Here is a 21,531-nt window from a genome sequence, read left to right as displayed (position 1 = left end):
GGAATCTACCCCCCAGACAGGAATCTACCCCCAGACAGGAATCTACTCCCCAGACAGGAATCTACCCCCCAGACAGGAATCTACCCCCAGACAGGAATCTACTCCCCAGACAGGAATCTACCCCCAGACAGGAATCTACTCCCCAGACAGGAATCTACCCCCCAGACAGGAATCTACTCCCCAGACAGGAATCTACCCCCCAGACAGGAATCTACTCCCCAGACAGGAATCTACCCCCAGACAGGAATCTACTCCCCAGACAGGAATCTACTCCCCAGACAGGAATCTACCCCCAGACAGGAATCTACTCCCCAGACAGGAATCTACCCCCAGACAGGAATCTACTCCCCAGACAGGAATCTACTCCCCAGACAGGAATCTACCCCCAGACAGGAATCTACTCCCCAGACAGGAATCTACTCCCCAGACAGGAATCTACCCCCAGACAGGAATCTACTCCCCAGACAGGAATCTACTCCCCAGACAGGAATCTACTCCCCAGACAGGAATCTACCCCCCAGACAGGAATCTACTCCCCAGACAGGAATCTACCCCCAGACAGGAATCTACTCCCCAGACAGGAATCTACTCCCCAGACAGGAATCTACCCCCAGACAGGACTCTACCCCCCAGACAGGAATCTACCCCCAGACAGGACTCTACCCCCCAACAACACAACGCCATTCACTGGCTTGTCCAACCCCCGACCATCCTCCTTCGTTCTGCTGGGGCCAATGGAACGCAAGTGAAGTGTGGCTGTGGGTTTCCAGAAAAGCTTTGGTACTTGGTGCCGGTGCTACCTGCTTTCCCCTCCCTCTTCCATCCTTGACTCTCGCAGCCATGAGGAAAAGGCCAGGACCACCACAGCCGTGCTGTCCCTGACGCCACCGGGCTGCTGGGCCGATGCCGGCAGCCTTCGTGCTGCCTTTATATGTGAGAAAATCAACCCCGTTTTAAACCACCCCAGACAAATTCTGTTACTGTAAATGCATTCTTGATTAATATACTGTGGGGTGTTTGAAACCAGGCCTATTCAAATCCTGACTGGTTGGAAAATAAGTTACTTGACTTCCTTAATCCTCAGTTTTCATCTGTAAAATGGGAATAATACAACAGCCTCTTAGGGTTTTTAGAAGGCTAAAATAAGGTAACTATGAAGGTACCTAGAATATTGCCTGGCACATAGCTCCCTCCCCTTAAGAATCCTGAATTTGTTATTTTGATAATTGCATTACTGCTTCCTTTTCTTTTAGGTACATTAACCTAACCTGCCAAGAAACTGTCAATGATTTTTAAAAATACATTAATAATTAAGATATATTTTAGCTTATACACTTTTCTATATTTTAGGCAATTCATAAAATCTGTCTTCGTGTTATGACATATAGTACAAGTGTTTCTGAGAGCGTTCCTTTCACCCATAATGAATATTTGTTAAAGTGAGATAATATTGAGTAAGGTCACAGCAGCTAATGAGAGTTTCTTGGACACCTTTTCCTGGTTTCAACCCCTTGCTAAATATTCCAAATGCTAAAAAGATAATAAAAAAAAGATGTGGTTCTTTTCTCGAGATGTTTGATTTCTAATAGAGGTATATAAAAGGTTTTTTTAAGCTTCTGTAAGCAGGGAGTGAAATTAAAAGCAAAAATCCCATTATGAATTTCAAATGAGTTAAGTAATTCACTGTAAAACAGCACTTTTGTTCCAATAATTCATAACTTATGCATTCAAATGATTTATTATCAAAACTGAAATGAAGAGTTTTCTTTCATTCACAGAAGGAAGCTGCATTTCTCATTTTAAGAGTATTATAGCACATGGCTAAGAGCGCAGCCTCCGGTGTCAGACTACCTGGATTCAAACTCCAGCTCTGACAATTAATGGCTAATATGCACTTGGCTGAGGGATTTAACATTTCTGTGCTCCAGATCCCCATCTAAAAAGTGGGGATAATTTTTTACTCTACCCCATAGGGTCATTATAAAGGTGAAGTGAGTTGTGAACAGGGCCTGGTCCCTGTAACCACTAGACACGTCGACTAAACAATAACTATTTTCCAGGGTAAAACTAGTTTGTACTTATTTCCAAATAATATTTCAGCTGCTTGAAGGTTTCTCTCTCTTCTGCGCTCTAAAAGGATGGCTGGGGGCTTTCCGTTTTTCCATCACCCTGTTTCTGGTTGATTTTTAGTGATCTCCCCTCCCCCAGTCCCTAGAATCAGAAGAACTAAGCCAGGCACAGGTGGCCAAGTATTGAAGGTGACCGTGGCACTTGAGAAACCCAGAAAACCACCCAGGGACTTGGCAGTTAGGGGAAAGCCAGAGCACAGAGGCTGCTGCTTGTCCTGCCAAAGCCACTCTGCACGGGAGCTCAGACAGGCCCCCACCTTGTCCCAGCCCAAGGAGGGTGAGCTCCAGGCCTGCTCTGCTCTCCATCTGCTCACAAACCACAGGCGGCCCCGGTCTCTTCCCCCCACCCCCATGGTGCCTTTGTCCTACCTGTCTCAAGGTGACCACAGCCGTGAAACAAGTGTCAAACAGAAGCCCCTCTAAGCGCTCCTTAGTCCCACATATCCCCTCACCCATCAGGGAAGCAGTTTAAACACACCCCTCAGGGCGAGTCTGACTCCTCTCAGGCCAAGAGAGCCCGATTCTTGAACACAGATATAAGGAAAGACAGTTTTGGGTAACTCTACCACAAAATGGGACAAAATGGTAAAAACCAATTTTTAAAAGTAGTTTGTACTGATTTCGAGTCTAATGCGTAAAAAGGCAAACAATTCAATTTGCAAAGCCCTGTCAATTGTCAAGATAACTGACTCACAAACTGCATCGTATCACCTGATTTGGCCCAAGGTCCAAACGAACGACATTTGGGACCACATGTCACTGCACATCTCTTGAACAACAGAAACTACTGGGAACATTCGTTTTCAAAGTGGAGACTTAGAAAACTAACATTTCATGAATTTGATGTGAACGCGAGCCTGGAGGAGGAAGTTGCACGCGCTGTGAGTTACCGCCCCCTGGTGTCCACTGACACTGCGGACGCGTGCATTTGGTTGGGAAAGGACAGCACTCGGATGGTGACTCGCTGGCTTTCCTTTTAATTTTGATGAGGATGGTTTGGTTTATTTGATGTCCAGTGAATTCTCACTGTCCTCTTAGGTCGCATTTAGTAATCAGAATAGTGAGCTTACAAATCAAGGAACAAACACGGAACAAAACGAGCCTGGCAGCGAGGATTCGGTGACTCAAGGGGCTGCTTTGACGAGCAAACCCCTTTAGAGCACTCCAAAATTGATAGTATCTGAAAAAGAAAACGTGCCCCTAATTCCCAGTGAAGACTACCCAGGCAGCTTTCTATATTAAGGACTAACTGTGCTCTGCCCCTGGATCTTGGCTCTTGGCTAGCTCTTGGCATTTTCTGCCCCCACGGTTGCCAGACAGGGAACCACGAGCCCATCGGTTCATCTCCAGACAGCATCTCGGGTGAGGGGTCTGGTTGGGGCAGGGGGTGGGTGCGCATTCCCCAGCTGCACCCACTTCAGATAAAAATGACAGGTGGGTCTCAGTGAGATCTGAGCGTTTCCTCAGACTCCTGTGAATCTTATGCCAATTTTTTGTCACCAGCTGCTGGCTCAAAGGTCGGGTTAGGTTTAGAAGATACACACGTCCCCAGCAGCCATGCCGATCACCAAAGACACCAGCCCTTAGCTCCTTCAAAAGGAGCCCGCGGGGCTGCAGAAAGGAGAAGGTAAATCTACCCGCGTGCGGGGACGAGTGGGCATTTATAATCATTAGATGTATAGAAATTACATTTGTCCTAAATTAAATTAAAAATTTTGAGCCCTGTTCTGTTAGGCAGGTGAGATGTCGGTCAGGCTCTTTCCCTGGGTCTCCTACAGCCCCACCTCCATCCCAGCCCCAGAGCAGCCCAAGGGCCCGAGGAGTCTTATGCAGAGAACAACACTCAGGAGACGCCTGCTGACCGTGGATCCACGCCTGTGGGCACATGTATGCAGTGGGGGTGGGTGAGGAAACTGAGGCATAAAGTCATTAGATAATTTGCTTCCAATTTCACAGCGAATCCACAGGAGAATCATGGCTAAAAGTTGAATCTACTGACCGTTCATGGAAGCTCACATACTTTAAAAAACAACAACAAACCATTATATTTTTATTCATCTCTTTGGAGTTGTGACCCACACTTTATTGTATGTTTTGTGGCATCACTCACCTCACCCTTACCTCCCTCCCTCAAAATAATAATAATAATGCCTGTCACTTATGGAGTTGTGCTAAGTGCTTCCCATTCGGTTTGATTTGGTTTGACCCTTACATCAATACTACCAGTGATGTTATTATCCCTATTTTACAGATGAGGTTCAGAAAGGTTAAGCAACATGCCCGTGGTCGCACAGCCAGTAAGAGGCAGAATTAGATCTTGAGTTTGTCTGGCTCTAAAACTGATGTGATTAACTGCCATGCTATGTTGCCTTTCCTAGTAAAATAAGGAGAAGGGATAAAATTGTATATTTTTTAAAGACTAAAATTGAATCAAAACATTAGTGTTTTTTCTCGTGGGAGAATTTTAGGTATTATTTTGCAGAACCACTGGTTGGAGTTCCTATGTTAGTCTTTACTTTTTCAGTAGCATGCTTGCATAGTAGATAAATTCATCTCCAAAATGCAAGTGTAAAATTATTACAGTTGCATGATAGTAACTTAGAGCTAATAGTCTAAGGCTTCTTGCAATGAAAATATTACCAATAATAATTTCACATTCTTATAGGGCAGTGTGGAGATGTGTGTCTTATATCCCATCCTCGGACAATGCTTGCCTGCATGGACCTCTTTTTCCCTTGGTCTCCATTTTAAGAGGCTTCCAGATTCTCATGATAGACTTTAACAACCTAAGAGTGAAATCTCACGGCCCTTGAAGAAACATTGAAGAAAATATAGAAGAAACATAGGTACAATTTTTAAAAAGCCAATACAGAGTGGAAAAAAAAGTATAATTTCACCTTCAAAGAGAACTTTTGAGCAGCTCAGAATTTAAAGATGGAAATATCTTTTATTCAAGCCTGCCACCTTGAGGTTAATTAGAGAAATACTCAGGCTTTGGGGGAATCCATACCATATAAAAGGAGCATAGTTGTTTGAAATGAGACTGTTTTTTAACTGCAAGAACAATTAGAAACCATGAATTACTGTCGGAAACATGAACCCCAAGCTTGCCACTATGGGCGCGTTAACAGTCAACACTGCTTGCTTGGATCATGGTTTTGCCAGTGCCCTGAGCCGGAGACCACCAGAAATACACGCAGAATTGGACAAGCTGGTTCTTACCGTGGCAGTGACCGAGAGCACACGGGACGGGGCGCCCGGGGTGTCAGAAAAGACCTAGGATGGAAGCGGGCTCTGCTCTGGATTGGGTGCTTACATCTGCGCGGTGCATTTGACATAAACCAGCGTTGGTAACTTTTTATTAAGTGAAGTTCACAGTTGCATTTCCTTAGCTTTTACCTGTTTCCAGGATCCCATCCAGGCACCCAGGACACTTAACTGTCACATCCCCTCAGGCTGCCCTGGGTGTGACAGTTTCTCAGACTGCCCTAGTTTTTGATGACCTTGGCAGTTTTGAGGAGCACTGGCCAAGTATTTCCTAGGGTGTCATTGGCTTCTGTCTAGTGTTTAATTCATGATTCAACTGGAATGATGAGTTTGGGGGAGGAAAGCCAGAGATAAAGCGCCACTTCCCTCACATTGCATCAAGGGTACATACTGTCCGTATGGTTTATCACTGTTGGTGCTGGCCTTGATGCCTGTGCGGTATTTGTCACGCTTCTCCACTGTATAATCATTACCTCCACCCCACTTCCACACGGTCCCCCTCGGAAGAAGGCATTATGCATAAGGGTCGGGGTTGAGGTGCCCCCACCCCACCCCCACCCCCGCCACAACAGATCATCTACATTAAGTGTTTAGACTTCTCTGCACACAAGGTCTGTCAATTTCCCTCCATTTATTTACTTATGCAATTACTTGTTGGTGTTGGCCTGGACTCACCGATATTTAGTTTGTAGTTTGGGTTGTCGTCCAATAAGACTCTATTTATTTTGTTGATCAAATTGTTCCAGCTTTGGTCTTGGGAAATTCTTCCACTTGGCTCCCGAGTCTCTTGGACAAACCCATCCCCGTAGGGGTATTTGTTTTGTTTCTCTTTGAGCATTTTGTTACTTTCTGGGACTATAAGATGCTCCAGGCTTATTTTGTAAATTTCTTGCCCCAGGTCTAGGATCAGCCATGTCTCCATGGAGCCCAGGTCTTTTTTTTTTGTTTTTTAAATTAGGAACCAAGATCTGGGTGCTAGGTGTGCTTATTGCTACCAGGATGATATTGTTCCTAGGCTGTCTCAGCTAACGGAGCAAGGAAATATATGTGTGCGTGCTGACCATATATATACTTATCTGTAAGTATTTCTGTATGTAACTACCTGTGTCTGTATTAAGCTGAACCTAGTTCATACTGATGTCTCCAACTCTGATTCATTACTACCTGGATCATTCCTACCTCCTCCCACTGGTTACCTGTAAACTCCCACCCCAACAGGAAGAACCCTGGCTTCCACCATCTGCTATCCACTTACTCAATTCTTCAGTTCCAGTAAACATGTACAGCAGTGTCAGAATTGTCAACCCCTACGGGAAACAACTTTATCAACTAGAGTACAATAAGAGCGTATATTTTAACGGTAAAGATAAGTCTTCGATAGCACAGCCTCCTTGAAAATTTTTAGCTTTTCAAGTATGAACCGTTAACAAACAATCGAATCCAGGTGAGCACAGGGCGTGTGTAGGGTACGGAAGAAGTGGCACTTTGGATCGAGAAGTTTCCATGGGAACTGAGTGGTTTGGTCTACAAAGATGATGCCTGTGTAACTGTCTCCGGAACCTGGCCAAAGGCCGCGGTGTGCTACTCAGGACGTAACCAACATCTGCTACTCCTGATAACAGGCAGATGAAACTAAACAAAGCCTTCCTCAAGAACACAAGACCTACAAAGAAGCCCTTACTAGGTTTTGATTGGGTGACTCGAGGCAAAGTTTGTCCATAAAATACAGGTCCCAGGATTTCCTTTCTGAACTCCTCAGCCCCCAGGGTTGGCTCAAGGAGAAAATCGAGATATCAGAGACCTCGGTCCTCTCTGTACTTATAGATGTCCTCCTGTAGATAACACTCGAGACGCACAAAACAAGTAGACAGACACTCATGCAGACAGGTCATAGGGCCGTGTGTTACAAAGTTGGAAAACAATTGCATTAAAGAAAAACAAAATCCCGATCAGACAACCGAAAAAAATTTTCTAAGGAACTTTATTCCTGTAAATACAAAGTAAGCCCAATGCTGAAAGGCTTTAATAAAATATCAGAGGTTAATTCAATGTGAACTAATCTTTCAGGGAAGGGCAGGCAGAGAACAGGTAGGAAAGAGGGGTCTCGAATGTGCCTTGCACACTGTGATGGAGCTGAGGGGCCTGATGCAAAGCAAGGGTGGCTTTGGGGGAATCTCAGCCAAGTTCCTTGTTTAATACCTTTCAGTCAAGGACCAGCAGGAACACACGTGCAGTTCAATCACTTGCATCGTTTCAGGGAGGGAGAACGCACAACATGGGAACCACAGGGAACTTAGAGCATTTGGGGAAAGTTTAAGGAAATGGGGCTTCACTCTGGATTGAATGCTGTCAGGAAGTGGGAGTAATTCTATGGCTCACTATCTTAATAAGTCTTGTATAGAAAGAAGAAAGACTAGAGTGAGACTCAATCTATAATTGGTTAAGAAAGCAGCAGTCACTCATATTAGCCAGGGTGGGAGACAGTTTGGTCATTTTTATGTTTTAGACTATTTTCACGTTTTTGTCTGTGTTCCAACATAACTAGAGAGTGGCCTTGTCTTTGTCCTGATCCAGGATAGTTACAGGGTGGTCTTGTCTGGTTTTGATATTCTGTGAAATAGTTTATGTGCAACAGAAAAATATCAAGGCCAGCTCAGATCTGAGCAACAAGGCCTATCGGACAGTATCAAACTAGCTCCCAGGTGTCAAGGGCTGCTTTCATCTCTCTTTTAAATGTCTAGGACAATCTTGAAAACACACACACCAAGGTTTTATTCTTAAAAGCACACAACCAAGGGTGTTTTGATAGAGCTACTGAAACATAATCAACAAAGAGCAAGGTTTGAAAATGGGGTGGGAGAGCGGGGAGGGAAGAGATTAATCAAAGAGCTTATATGCTTATATGCATAACCCATGGACACAGACATTGGTATGGGGAAGGCCTGGGGGTGGAGGGGATCAATGGGGAAAAAGGGAGACATCTGTAATACTTTCAACAATGAAGATAAATAAATAAAAAACATGTACACACATTTTGAGGGGGAAAAAAAAAGTATAACAAATAGCTATGTTCTTAAAAACCTTAATAGAAACTGGGAGTGGAAATTTAATCTGATTAAATGTTATCAGTAATGGAATATTGTGATGGTTAATTCTGTCAACTTGACCAGGCCACAGGGTGCCCAGACACCCTGTCCCACATTATTCTGGGTGTGTCTGTGAGAATGTTTCCTGGTGAGATTAACATTTGAATCAGTCAGCTGAGTAAAGCAGATTGCCCTCCCTAAAGTGAGTGGGCCTCATCCAATCAGTGGAGGACTTGAATAGAATAAAAGGCTGAGTGAGAGCAACCTGTTCTTGTCTGATTGCCCAGAGCTGGAAAGTCAGTCTCTTCCTTTCAGACTCATCAGCTCTCCTGGGTCTCCAGCTTGCTGACTACACATCTGGGGACTTCTCAACCTCCTTAATCTTGTGAACCAGTTAGTTATAATAAATCTCTTTATCTCTTATAATAAGTCATAGAAATATTTATATATGATTATGTATAAATCAAATACATGTGTGCATATGCGTGTATATACACATATGTGAATATATAGGCATATACACACACATAGCCTACTGGTTCTGTTTCTCTGGAGAATGTTGATTGATACAAATATCAAGTTGATATTAACTGGTATAAGTCATATATAGATCGTCTATTTACAAATAACCACTTCTTGAAACTTTCCCATTTTAAGAAACAGTTCACATACTTGAAATAACAGTAAAGGGGAAAAGCAAAGGACTTATTAACGAAAACTGTTCTTAATGTACTCTGACCAAAGAAGTGTCTACAGATCCACAGGGGGCAGCACTGTATGGAGGAATGTGTTTAATGGATGAGCGCTCCTTAATTCAAGCTTTAGCGGGTTCCTCTGACTGACACTGACCAAGGCTTCTTTATTCCATCCCCCTTGAGAGATAAAAATGACACCAGATATAATAATTACTGCAATAAAAGTGTAAAAGTTCTGGAAGTCTCATAGATACTAAGCAAATGTAACAAATAAGATTGTACGAGGCCAACAATTTGGACACACACTGTACTGCTGACTAAAGAACACAAGCAAACGGTCCATACGGTGAAAATCTTCAGATTCATTTTTCCGTTGTTAAAAATCAAGGCAGGATGATATCAAACTGATTTTCATATACTGAGTTTCTTCAAAGAAATACATGTGTCTAAGTCCGTCAGAAGTCACCCAAAAAACTCCTCTTCGAGTTTCAGGAACACTCTTAGGGCTGTCAGGTTTATCAGACGAAGCAGTGTCCACATAATGGAGTTTCTAGATTGGTCCTCAGGGTGTCCTTGGGGTGATCACGTTGGAGCCTCTTAAGAGATTCTAGGCATCTGCATTCTAAAGATTTCCAACTCATCTACACACCCGGGGCGTTAGCACCTTTCACTCAATGATTTTGGAAACTGAGCTACCAAAATACATGCAGTAATTCAGAAGGAAGTGCCTGCTGGAAGGAGATAAGGCCTGGAAGATGGGGCAGGATTTAGTGGGACTGAGAAACGGGCAGGAAGCAAGAGCTCGGTGCGCGGCCCGCAGGTGGAAGGGAAGCAGGCGGCGAGAGCAGGTTAGATGCGGGCTGTGCATCAGGCCTTAGAGTAGGAGTATTTATAAACAGATTCCTTTGTATGTGTTTATTCTCACATGTGTCGTAAAAAGGCCAGGGGCCTCAGTGTCCCTGTACCTCGGGAGAAAGGCAGCTTCGCTCCGTCCGCCTGAACCTCTGGGGCTCGGCAGCCCGGCCCTGGGGCTTCAGGGGCGAAGTGCGGCAAAGCCACAGGGATTCTCCCCGGGGCCCACCCCAGGGATTCACGGCGGGATTTCCTATCTGATCTGAAGAATCGAAATCAGGATGACACACCAGTGGAAGGTTCAACAGTCCAGAGGCCGAGTGTGCAGCTCACCCGCCTCCTGGCTGTGAGATCTTGGGCAGGGCAGGCATCTGGGCCTCGTTTTCATCGCAGGGCTGTTTCAGGCATGAAGCCAACGAGCACGGTGCCCAGTCCACAGCTCAGCAAAGGGCCATCCAGCCCTGTTACTATGAGCTTTGAATGTATGGCGGGAAATCAACTGACCCGTAAATGGCATCTGCTACGGGCAGGCAGTGTACTAGGCATTTTCATGCATTGCCTCCTTTAATCCTCACAGTCCCGGGAGAGTCACAGGAGACCGGAACTGAGGCTGCATCACAGCAAAGCGCACAGAAAATGCGCTGAACCGGGGAGGGTGTCTCGTTAGCTGCTTGCTAACTCCTCCTGCAGCTAACACACCATGATTCTATGATCCAATATGATAAAGTTAATAGGGATGGAGTTATAGTCAGGTTTCTCAGTACTGACAGGAATTTTAAAGGGAAAAAATAGTACCTTTGAGAAACTATAGTTACAATAAATCAACATTTGCAATTTTTTAGAGCAACACTTGGAAGAAAGCGTCAGTAATTATTGTTTCAGAACTTGTCTAAATATTCCAAGACCTGAAATACATTTTGTCCTGGAAGTTATGGTTTATAAGTTGAAGACAGTCATAACTACAGTGCTGTTCGGTGAGCTCCTTCTACCCTTCCTCTTACCTGCAGACTTGCGAGCTGCCACCTGGTGATAGCAGAGCTCCACGCCATCCAAGAGGAAGAGGAACAGGGGGCTCCTAAATGTGAAACCAGCCACAAAAACGCGGATTGTTTTTTGTTCCAGGAATAGCTTCCTGTTAAAAAAAAAAAAAAAAAGATAAAAGCGAGGCTATTAATTAAACAAGTATTATCCACCCAAACATACTCAAGTGAATTTGGGGAAAAATTATGCAATTGAGCAAGTCTCTTACTAATCCTCATGGCTGGAACCAGCTAAATTGTATTTCTCTTCAGCTCTGTTACAGAACCTGGCCACAGGGCTGTTCTCCTGGCTCACTTACCACTCAGCATTTCCAGCAGCGCCCTTGCCGCCTCCCCTCCACCTCTGCAGCTTCCCTGCTACTCACATGTCCATCTCCCTTCCTTTACCCCACATCTTCTCTGTGGCTTTTCTAAACCACAGAGACCTCTCTTCTGTCTTCTGGGAAATCCCAAGTGTCCACAGAATCCGGAATCGAAGCTTGCAGTTTTTATTCTTTTTAAAAGAATTTATTTTGACAATTAACTCGTGCTTTTCCTAGCTAGATTATTTGCAGATAAACAGTTTGAAAGCTCATGTATTCATTTTATACATTTTTATTACAAGCCAGTATTCGCTCCTAGTGCAAATAACAGTCTCCATGGACTGTTTCATGCTTCAGAAATGAGTTATGTTTTAGAAAGGGGAAGAAGAGGGCAGTTTTAATTAATTTCTTTACCACACAATAGATCACTCAAAAGACCTCCATGGTCTGGCCTCACTCACCAAGGCATTGAGGCCAGGGGGCTGCCCTGACAGTCAAAATTAGGGCTTTTTTGTTGTTGCTGCAAACACATGTCTAAAATCTAACGGAAATAATTATAGGAAAAATTTTAAATGCATCAGCTGATATTTTGCTCTTAACAAAGGTAAAATGTACTAAATTCAATTCCTGATTTATCCCACTACTAGCCTACACCCCAATTAACAATTAAAACACACAAACCCTGTTTTCAATAAACAATTCTCCTTTCACTGTGCAGGATGATCTGGTCCTATCAGCAGGACCGCCTCTCACTTCTAAGGTAAAACACGTTTCCCAGGATGGCCTTCGGTGTGGCTCGAGGTTTGGGCTTTGTCATGAGGAGAATGTGCCTGGCTAAACCATCCTTCTCGGCAGGTCACGGTGGCCAGTGGTGACGGCTTCTTAGCTTTGTGCTGTCTCCCGATCTCCTCCAGCCTCCAGTCCTTCAGCTGAAGTCACCTGAACGGTTTCTCTGATCTTCCCCTGTGCTCAGAGCTCTCTCCCTCCTCTCTCTACACCACGCCCTCTACTCCTGTAACACTTGCAGTGGCTCTACTTTCTGGACTAGACCCATTTCCATCATTAAAAATTGTACTTGTGGTTTTTACAGAAGATTGGACAAAGTAACAAGTTCACAAAGTCCTGCAAAACTCTGTCTAGTGAAAAAGGCAAACAATACTAATTAATGGAGCAAATGGGGGGGGGGGAGTTTTCTGTTTTTACAGATGGCTGAATTCACACAAGAAAAAGAAATATTTGAATGCAAGTGAGGCTCCTGTGTTGGGCTGTCTTTCCTGATAAAAATTCTAGATTTTTACCTTTGAAAACACTGCTTTCCACGGCGTGCTCTCCTGCCCTCGCTGAGCAGGCCGCTCGCTGCCCGGTCCCCAGGGCTCGTTTCGCATGTTCCCGGCAGGCTCCTGGCCTCACCTTGATTTCCTGACTATTAACGCCTGGGGTAGAGACTCTACCGACACCCGCTCGCAGGCTTCTTGTAACTGTCTGGCCTTCTCGCCCTCTCTGCATGTTAAAATTACTTAAGGAAGGGATGTGCTAAAAGTTCGGTGCCCTGTGATTGTTGGAGGAAAAGGTCACACAAATCCAATAAACACATAATTTTATTTTTCACTGGTGATGAAGTTCTTGATCCAGGACCATATTCCTTGCAAAGAAAGTGTAGAAAAGCATTCAGCCTTCAGAGTGCCGACAGGTCTCCCTAAATCCCACACATTCGCCCACATATCACTCTGTGTTTGAATTAAATTTCTAACTCAGAGTTGTGGAGTAGTGAATCTTTGTTTTATGTGTGATTTAAATGTTAATATGTAATAACACCAGGAAGAAGTTAATTATTAAACAACAAGCTAGGAAAAGTTATAATTATGTTTTAAATCCTAATTGAAGTTTTTCTGTGTGAGGCCTAGGTTAAATTAAAATTGGAATGACACCCAGCTGGGCGTGGCTCAGTGGTTGAGCATCGACCTAGGACCCAAGAGATCGGGGTTCGATCCCTGGTCAGGGCACATGCCCGGGTTGCGGGTTCGATCCCTGGGCGCGTGCAGGAGGCAGCCGATCAATGACTCTCTCATCATTGATGTTTCTCTCTCTGTCTCTCTCTCTAAAATCAAGAAAGATATACTTAAAAGAAAATTGGAATGCGAAGAGTTAGTTTTATGCCTCTGACTTTCCCCCCCATGCAATACTGTATTAGCCAGGGTGGGATAGCTTTTTCCATAGTAACCACCAACCCCCAAATCTCAGTGGCTTTCACCACAGAAGTTTCTTGCTCACTTACAGCGTGGTACACAGTGAGCCACGAGGGCCACTCGCCTGTCACCCTCACGCAGGCATCTGGGCTACTGGACACTCCACCGCACCCTGCGTCTCCAGAATTACAGGAGGAGAGATGGAGACTCATGTACTTGCTCTTAAAGCTTCTACTTGGAGGTGACACATGAAACTTCCATTCACACCTCAGTGCCTACAGGAAGTCATATGGCCTCAATTAACTTCAGTGGGCAGAGGATTATAACCCTATCATGGGCCAGAGGGAAAACAGGAATATGTACTCGTGAGCCAAAACTAAAGTTCTCTTTCAGATTCCAGAAACTTATTTCGTGTATTGCCATTATCAGATTACATTACAATCCAGCGAGTGCATGCCTTATCGAGGGGGGCAACTTTCTCCCCGGGGCATGCAAACTGGCTCTTTGGTGGGGGTGGGGGGGGATTAGATATTACAAAATGGTCTGTGGCCAACCAAAGGGCCACGTTATATAAACAGATATACTCCATATTAAAATTTTATTGGGGGGAGTGATTGAGAAAAAGTCTAAAAAGTCTCCTTACACGGTTAATGATGAAAATGAAGTTGAGAAGCACTGGTATAGGAGAAAGCATCCTGAACTGGAGAGTCAGGAAGTAAGAGTTCTAATTCTGACATTTAAGTAGATTAATTAATTGATCACCCAATTAACTTGAAAAGCTTAGTTTTTCTGATCCTTTGCATTAGTTTCCGAGGACTTCTGTATCAAACTACCACAAACCGGGCGATGTAAAAGGACAGAAATTCATTCCCGTGCAGCTCTAGAGGCTGGAGGTCCAGAATCGAGGCCTCACGGAGCCATGCTCTGAGAGCTCTCGGGGGGAAACCATCGTGTTGTCTGTCCCAGCTTCTGTTGGTAGCTGGCCGTCCTTGTCACTCCTTGGGCTTTGGCGGCATAACTGCAGTCTCTGCCTCTTGTCATCTCATGGTCTTTTTTCTCTGTGTGTCTGTGCATTTCCATCTCCCTCTCTCCTTATAAGGACACTATTCACTGGAATTTGGCCCGCTCTAACCCGATTACTTCTGCAAAAACCCTGTTTCCAAATAAGGCCACATTCACAGGTACTGGTGGGGGGGGGGGGGGGGGGAGGAATTCAACATATTTTTGGGGGAGTCACAATTAGACTCTCAATACTCTTTGATTCCATAGGTCTATGTATGAGACTTTTTTTTGTAATGCCCATTGCATCCCAGGCTCTGTGTTAGAGATAGAAAGAGTCCTTTACTCAAAGTATATTTCTTTAGTCCCTACTGTGAGCCAGGCACTGTCCTAGGCAATAGAGTAACAGTCATATAATAAAACAAACAAAAAACAGATGAACAGTTTAACCAACTGTGGCACATCTTACCGTGGAATATTATTTTGCAATAAAAACAACAAAGTATTGATACATACAAGTTGGATGCACTTACAGGGAATTATGCTGAATGAAAAAAGTTACAAATTCCAACTCCAAAGGTTATATACTGTGATTCCTCTGATCAAACACTTTAGAAATGATAAGTTTTAGAACAGAGGGCAGTTAATAGCTGTGAGGGTTTAGGCAGGGGTTGGCGGAGTCGAAGAGAAGGCGGTGTGGTTATAAAAGGGCAACATGTGGGGCCACTGCAATGATGGAGCTGCCCACTACCTTTGGTGTGGTGGATACATGAATCTAAGCATGTGCTAAAATTGTATGAGCTAAACACATATGCATACATGCATACACAATGCATACAAGTAAAACTGGGGAAACTAAATAATATTATACACATTATACTGTTACAGTGCTATTTGGGAGAAACTGGGTAGAGTGCACATGAGTTCTTCTCTGTGTTGTTCCTCACAACTGCATGTCAATCTACAGTTATCTCAATAAAAATTCTAATTAAAATTTTATCTGGAAAAGAAACTGCACAGTAAGAGGCTTTCAAAAATAAAACACAAACAGAACACCACTGAAGGAGGTATAGCTTACTAGATATCAAGAAAAAACATAAAGCCACGATAATTAAAGAGTGCTATTAGTACAGGGAGTGAATCGTATATAATAGAGAATCCACAGACAGAACCATGTATATCTAAGGACGTATATTATGAAGGTAATACTTCATATCATTGGGGAAAGGAAAGGTTAAGTGATGCAAAAGTTTATTATTAATTTGGAAAAAATAGATTCTTATGTCATACTACAATAAAATAAATTCAAGATTAATTAAAATTAATGTACAAAGAACAAAGCTACATAGCTGGTCCTGGATGGAATATAGGAGGATTCTTTAAAATATGTAATTTTAACGTAGGGAAGAGGTTTTGGAGAAAGGCAAAAAAATTAACAGAAAATGGACAAACTATTTTAAAGGAATTCTTTGCATACAAATAATATATCAAAACACATTAAATTAAATGTGATAGGACTACAGTTTGTAAACTCCATCAGCAGTTAATTTGCTATTTTGTGACACCTGGAAAACTATCACCTTGCCCAGGTAAACTAATGAATTTGCCTTCATGGACAAGCGACTCTTCATGGGCAAGCAAAACATGGTACAGCCCTAACATGAGTTGTGGGCCTGCCAGTACCAGCTCATGATGGACAGCTGTGTTCTGGCCACGCAGTCCCGTGACGCCCAGGGTCAGGCACTCGGGAGCTGGTCAGGAGCTGCTTTTTGTAGACAGCATATTCTTTCTCCAGAAACAGAGGCTGCTCTGTGACCCCTCTTGGGGCATGTCAGAAAACCCTCGCAGCACACCCACTGACTGGATTCCCCAGCACACTGTCCGAGGGGGGTGTTACTGACACCGGTGAGTCCGCTGCGCAGGCCTCCTCATTCCGGGCCTTCTAAGTCACACGGGAAATAAGCCAGAGAGCGTTTCGGAGTGAAACACATGCTGTTTCCAAAACCCGGGGCAGCTTACCTGGTGCTGTGCTTTTGTAGCCTTTTGTGCTTGTGCAATGATTGATCTTACATCTTTGAGGGAATGTTCTGGAATGCTTTAAACCACCAGGTTTCTCAAATGTTCACTGATGGGGCAGACCCTGGAGCCTGGGTAGGGCTGCCTTCCGCCCTCTGGCGTGTGTGGGGCTGGCACTCAGAATTACTGCCGCTTCCTGTTCATCTGGCCCAGTGACCGTGACATTATCAGTACAGTGGCCCAGGTGCTATTCTGCAGAACGTCCAGTCCAGATCCCTTCAGGTTCTGTTAAGAAGAAGAGACTGAATACAACCCTGGGGCAAAACCATGACCGTGTCTTTCTGTCCCAAGCAGACGTGTACTTGCATACTGCTTTCAGCTTCTTTCTTGATGGGGCTGAAAAGAATGAGTCTCGATGTCAAGAGCTGCATATCAATGGCCTGGGGCTCTACTCCTCAGTCTGGTAAAATCCCGCGCAGCAGAGGAACCCCAACTGGAGTTTCCACTTAGTTCATCTGGGTCGTCCACCCTAGACGGCTGGGGTGCTTACAGGGTCCGGGCTGCAGGACGGCATAGGATGATGGATGGCGGCCGTCTCGGCGCCTTTAAGTCTGCGAGATTGGACTAACTTCTGCCATTACATTCAAGATGCAGTATTGTTTCTGATTTACTGTCTTGGCCCTGGCAGGAGGCAGCTGCAGATGCCTTCACTTGGCCAGTCCCACCACCAGGACTCTTACACAACAGGCCAGGAAACAACGTGATCATTCTGTCAGCTGCATCTTACATCCATTTTGAGGATGTCCTCAGTGGGACTAGGAAAATGACCACACGGTGGACCCTGGACCTCCGCCGGACCCACTGTGACACCAGCTGGGACAAGTACTCCACTTATTACTTGACCTCTCTGTGGTCCACTTGAATGGACCAGGGGTCATGATGGTGCCAGCGTTAGTTCAGATTCTGTATCCAAAAAGGAGCATCCCTTTTACACAGTGTGCAATTGCTCTGTAACTGTAGGTCCCTTGGGGGGAAGAGTTGGGAAAACCACTACTGTGTATCTGAGGTGTTGCAGTCTCCTCCCCCAGGCGATCTTCAGTCAACAGACTTGGCCCGAGAACAGGTTCAAGTCTGGAAACAGTGTGGGGGATTATGGTTTTTTCATTTATGTATTTATTTATGGCAGCAGCTGACATCAATCTACTCTTCATCCACCTACGACCTCTTTTGATTATATAAATCAAGAAACAACTGGCTACCCGTTCATCTGTTCGGCTCTGCAGTACGGCAATTATGTCTACCTTTCCTCTCACTGTCCTGAATGCTGCCGCTTGGCTACTGACGGTTCAGAACCCTTTCATCTTGTCACTAGGAAGCTCATTTTCATGTCAGCAGCCCCAGCCTACGAGGGACAGTCACCGCTGAGCTTCTAAGTTGCTGGCACCCTCCTCACTAGAGAATCCTTATCGTTCGAGTGAAGGGAGTGGTCCCTGGACTCCCCTGGGCAGCAAAGTCAGCTGGTGAGTTGTATGGTTTTTATAATAAGTCTGGTCTAGCGTGGCCACTCTGACCCATTGGAGCTCTTCATCAGTACTTTGCTGGTACAGTTAGGGCACCGCTCCCCAGTTTGCCATAGGCTATCACTTTTTTCCAAGTTCCAAGGGGTCATTTCAGCAGCATATGAAGACCAGTCCCAGGGGTCATTGGCAAGATGTTAAATTATGAGTCACAGGAGAGTGTCCCATGTCAACAAACCCTCCCATAGCTGGATTTATATTCTGTTCAGTACTCTCAAGATCCATTTCAGGTACATTCTCCCGGTGCTTGCTGATATTATTTTAGCTAGATTGTGTAGCTCTTCTGTGAATTTCTCTTTACTTCTCAAGCCTTGGCAGCACCTCCACAGTTGAGCCCTGCTACAGCTTGACAGAAATTATTAATCCCAAAGCAATGGTGGGGAAGGGGAAAGACCTTGAAGAAGGCGAGCATCAGTTTGAGGGACACTTGTCTCAGGCGAAGTCTCTGCCTGGTCTCTAGGCAAAGGAGGGCTGCTACCCTCCAGCAGGGGAGCAGTGGGCCTCTTTTTCCAGGTAAGAGGGTTCAGGGCAATCTGAGGGTTCAGAATTCTCAACTGCATTTTCCCTGATGTCTCCTGCCTAGTTCTCAGCAACCCACCCCTTCCCATTCATTATGTGCAGGGGACCATGTAGGAGACTTGCTGGGGACATCAGATTAAGTGCAATGAGAGTTGCCTGAGCTATTAATTCATGCACACACACACACACACACACACGCATTTTTCTTTTCTTTTTTTGCTAATTTACTATTGTCACAAACAGATCCTGAACCTAATTTTCAGTCCCGTTGTTGCAGATGAACTCTCTTTAAAAGCTGCCAAATACATTTCCTGGCTTTTACACTAAGCCTTAAGTTGATAGTTGACTGACCTGAGGCTGGCACTTCCTCCCTTCAGTGCATCATAACACTCAATAGTAGCCACCCAATTTCAGTGTCTTTGTAGCTACTATTCCCCACTCCTTTCAGACACTGGACATATTACAGAAGCACATCCTTTGCCACTTGCATCCCCTCCCAACTCACCACAGTCCTAGTAATTGTGATACTACAGCATGAGGGGTTATCATCCCCAATTACCCCCAATAACGGGGTCTTTGCTGTCACCTGGGCAGCGAATGATACAATTCCAGGACTCCACCCTGGAAATCTCTCTCTAGGACTGCTTCTGATGTGTCTTCTTAGTGGGGTTCTTGCAGAAGCAGACCTCAAGGCAAAGATGTGAATGCAAGGAGTTTACTGGGGACGTGACACCAGGAAACAGCAGGAGGGAAAGGTAAGGAGAGTCAGAGGCAGCCATTTCCACAGTGCGCCTTACCCTGGGGGGGCGTTGTGAAGACTCGGGTTCGGGCCTGAGGGGGAACTACATCAACGGGTGCCTGAGTTCGTTACAGGAGAGGCAGGGGAGAGGAGCGTTTATACACCAGCTTCTGCCAGGGTTAGCTGAGGGTTGCTCCTGAGGGTTAGTTTTCTAGCATTTTGACTGCTAATGGCTACAGTTTCTTTGGGGCTGGTGAAAATATTCTGGAAGTGGATGGTGGCGATGGTTGCACAAACTTGTGAATATTCTAAAAACCACTGAATGTTATACTTTCAAAGGGTTAGTTTTCTTATAGGGGAATTACATTTCATATAATATATGCAGATGATCACTGCATCCGATAAAATATGTGTAGACTTAATGCATTCTATTTAATAGCTAACCAGTGATGACAATGTTGCCCAGCTCATTCAACCATTTACCAATGGGCAGGGAAGTTGTTTATTGCTTTTTGTCTCTACAAAGTATTTGTTTATATTTATTCCTATTTGTTTATGCTTTTATTCTATAGAGCAGATTCCCAAAAGGGCCATTTCTGGCCAATTTTTAGCAGATACATTAAGTTTTCTTGCAATAATTTAACAACTTGCATTCTCACTAGCAATAAATGAGGGAGCTCACTTGCATATACTCTCGCCAGCGCTGACATTTTTTTCACTTTGAGAGTTAAAAATTATTTTTATTTCCATTTGAGATTCAGTATCTTTTTATATGTCTATTAGCCATTTTCAGTTTCTACTTTTCTTGCCATTTGTCTGTACAATTTCCTTTATAAAAGCTGTTAAGCTTTATCATATGCCACATCAGGTGTTCCCCCTTTGTTCTGTGGGTACAATGAATTACACTGATATATTTCCTAATCATTGTATTTGGATTGAAATCTATTTGGCCAGATAGGCTGTTATTTGAATAACTAGAATCTCTATTTTTACTTAGAATATTTCTATTTCTACTAGTGAATATTGACCTATAGTTCTCTATTTCAGTTATATTTATCTGGTTTTGTCATTCAGCCCCTCTTTGCTTCATAAATATGACTGATGGAATCTCATCTTTTTTCTGTGAATAGTTAACATAACAGGCATCATCTGTTCTCTGAGGCTGAGCAGATTTCGATGATAAAATCACCAGGTCCTGGAGCCTTTCAAAAGGCAGGTCTTCAGCCGGCTTCTAATTTCTGTTACATGTAATGGTTTACTTGCCTTTCTATCACTTCCTAAGTGAACCTGGTTTATTTATATTTTGCCAGAAAAATCATACGTTTCCCTAAGGTTGCACAGAGTTGTTCATACCCTTCTGTAATTTTTCAAATGTCTTTCACAGCTTTACAGTCCCTAATGTTGCAAGTTTCCATCTTCCTCTCTTGTATCCTTAATTAGGTTTCCAGAGTTAATTAAATTATAAGTATCAGGTTTGTTTTTAAGTATTTCTAAGTTGTTTTTCTTTTTAAATTAATTTCGTGAATTCTTTCCTCCTATTTTCTTAGGTTTATTTTGTTTTTCTTTTCTATTTGTTAAGCTGCATGTTTAGCTTATTTTCAGTCCATTTTTTAAACAAACACGGTTTGAGTTACTTGTTTTATTTCAGATATAGTTTCAGCTGTGTCCCATTGCTTTTTGACAAAAGTTTTCATTTTCATTACTTTCTGGGTAATTTGCCATCTGCATTTTCTTTATCTTTACTTCAGGGGTGATTTAAGGAGTTTATAAAAACTGTCTTTAAATTGAGAGAGAAATACCTGCCCACGGGAACACAGAAACAGCATAAAAGGATGTACCGTAACACGCAAGACAGCCCGCAGCACAGACCTCCCAGTCCTCTCCCCAGAGAAAACCAATCTTAACCAGGTTCCGGCATTTCTCCAGTAAGTAATATGAATACGCTGTACAAATATGTGTTGTGAAAAGTATTCCTTAACTTCTTTCTTATTTTGTTAGAAGGCTTCCCCAGGTCATTGGTATGGTGTGGTAGGTTCGAGGAGCCAAAGGCTTGCTCTACTCTGGGCTTGAATCTCTAACCCTTCCACAGTTCAGATTAGAGAAGGGGTCACAGAAAGGACTCAG

Source organism: Miniopterus schreibersii (assembly GCF_964146895.1).
Source record: "Miniopterus schreibersii genome assembly, chromosome: 11".
Taxonomy (NCBI): Eukaryota; Metazoa; Chordata; class Mammalia; order Chiroptera; family Miniopteridae; genus Miniopterus; species Miniopterus schreibersii.
This window is presented reverse-complemented; position numbering follows the sequence as displayed.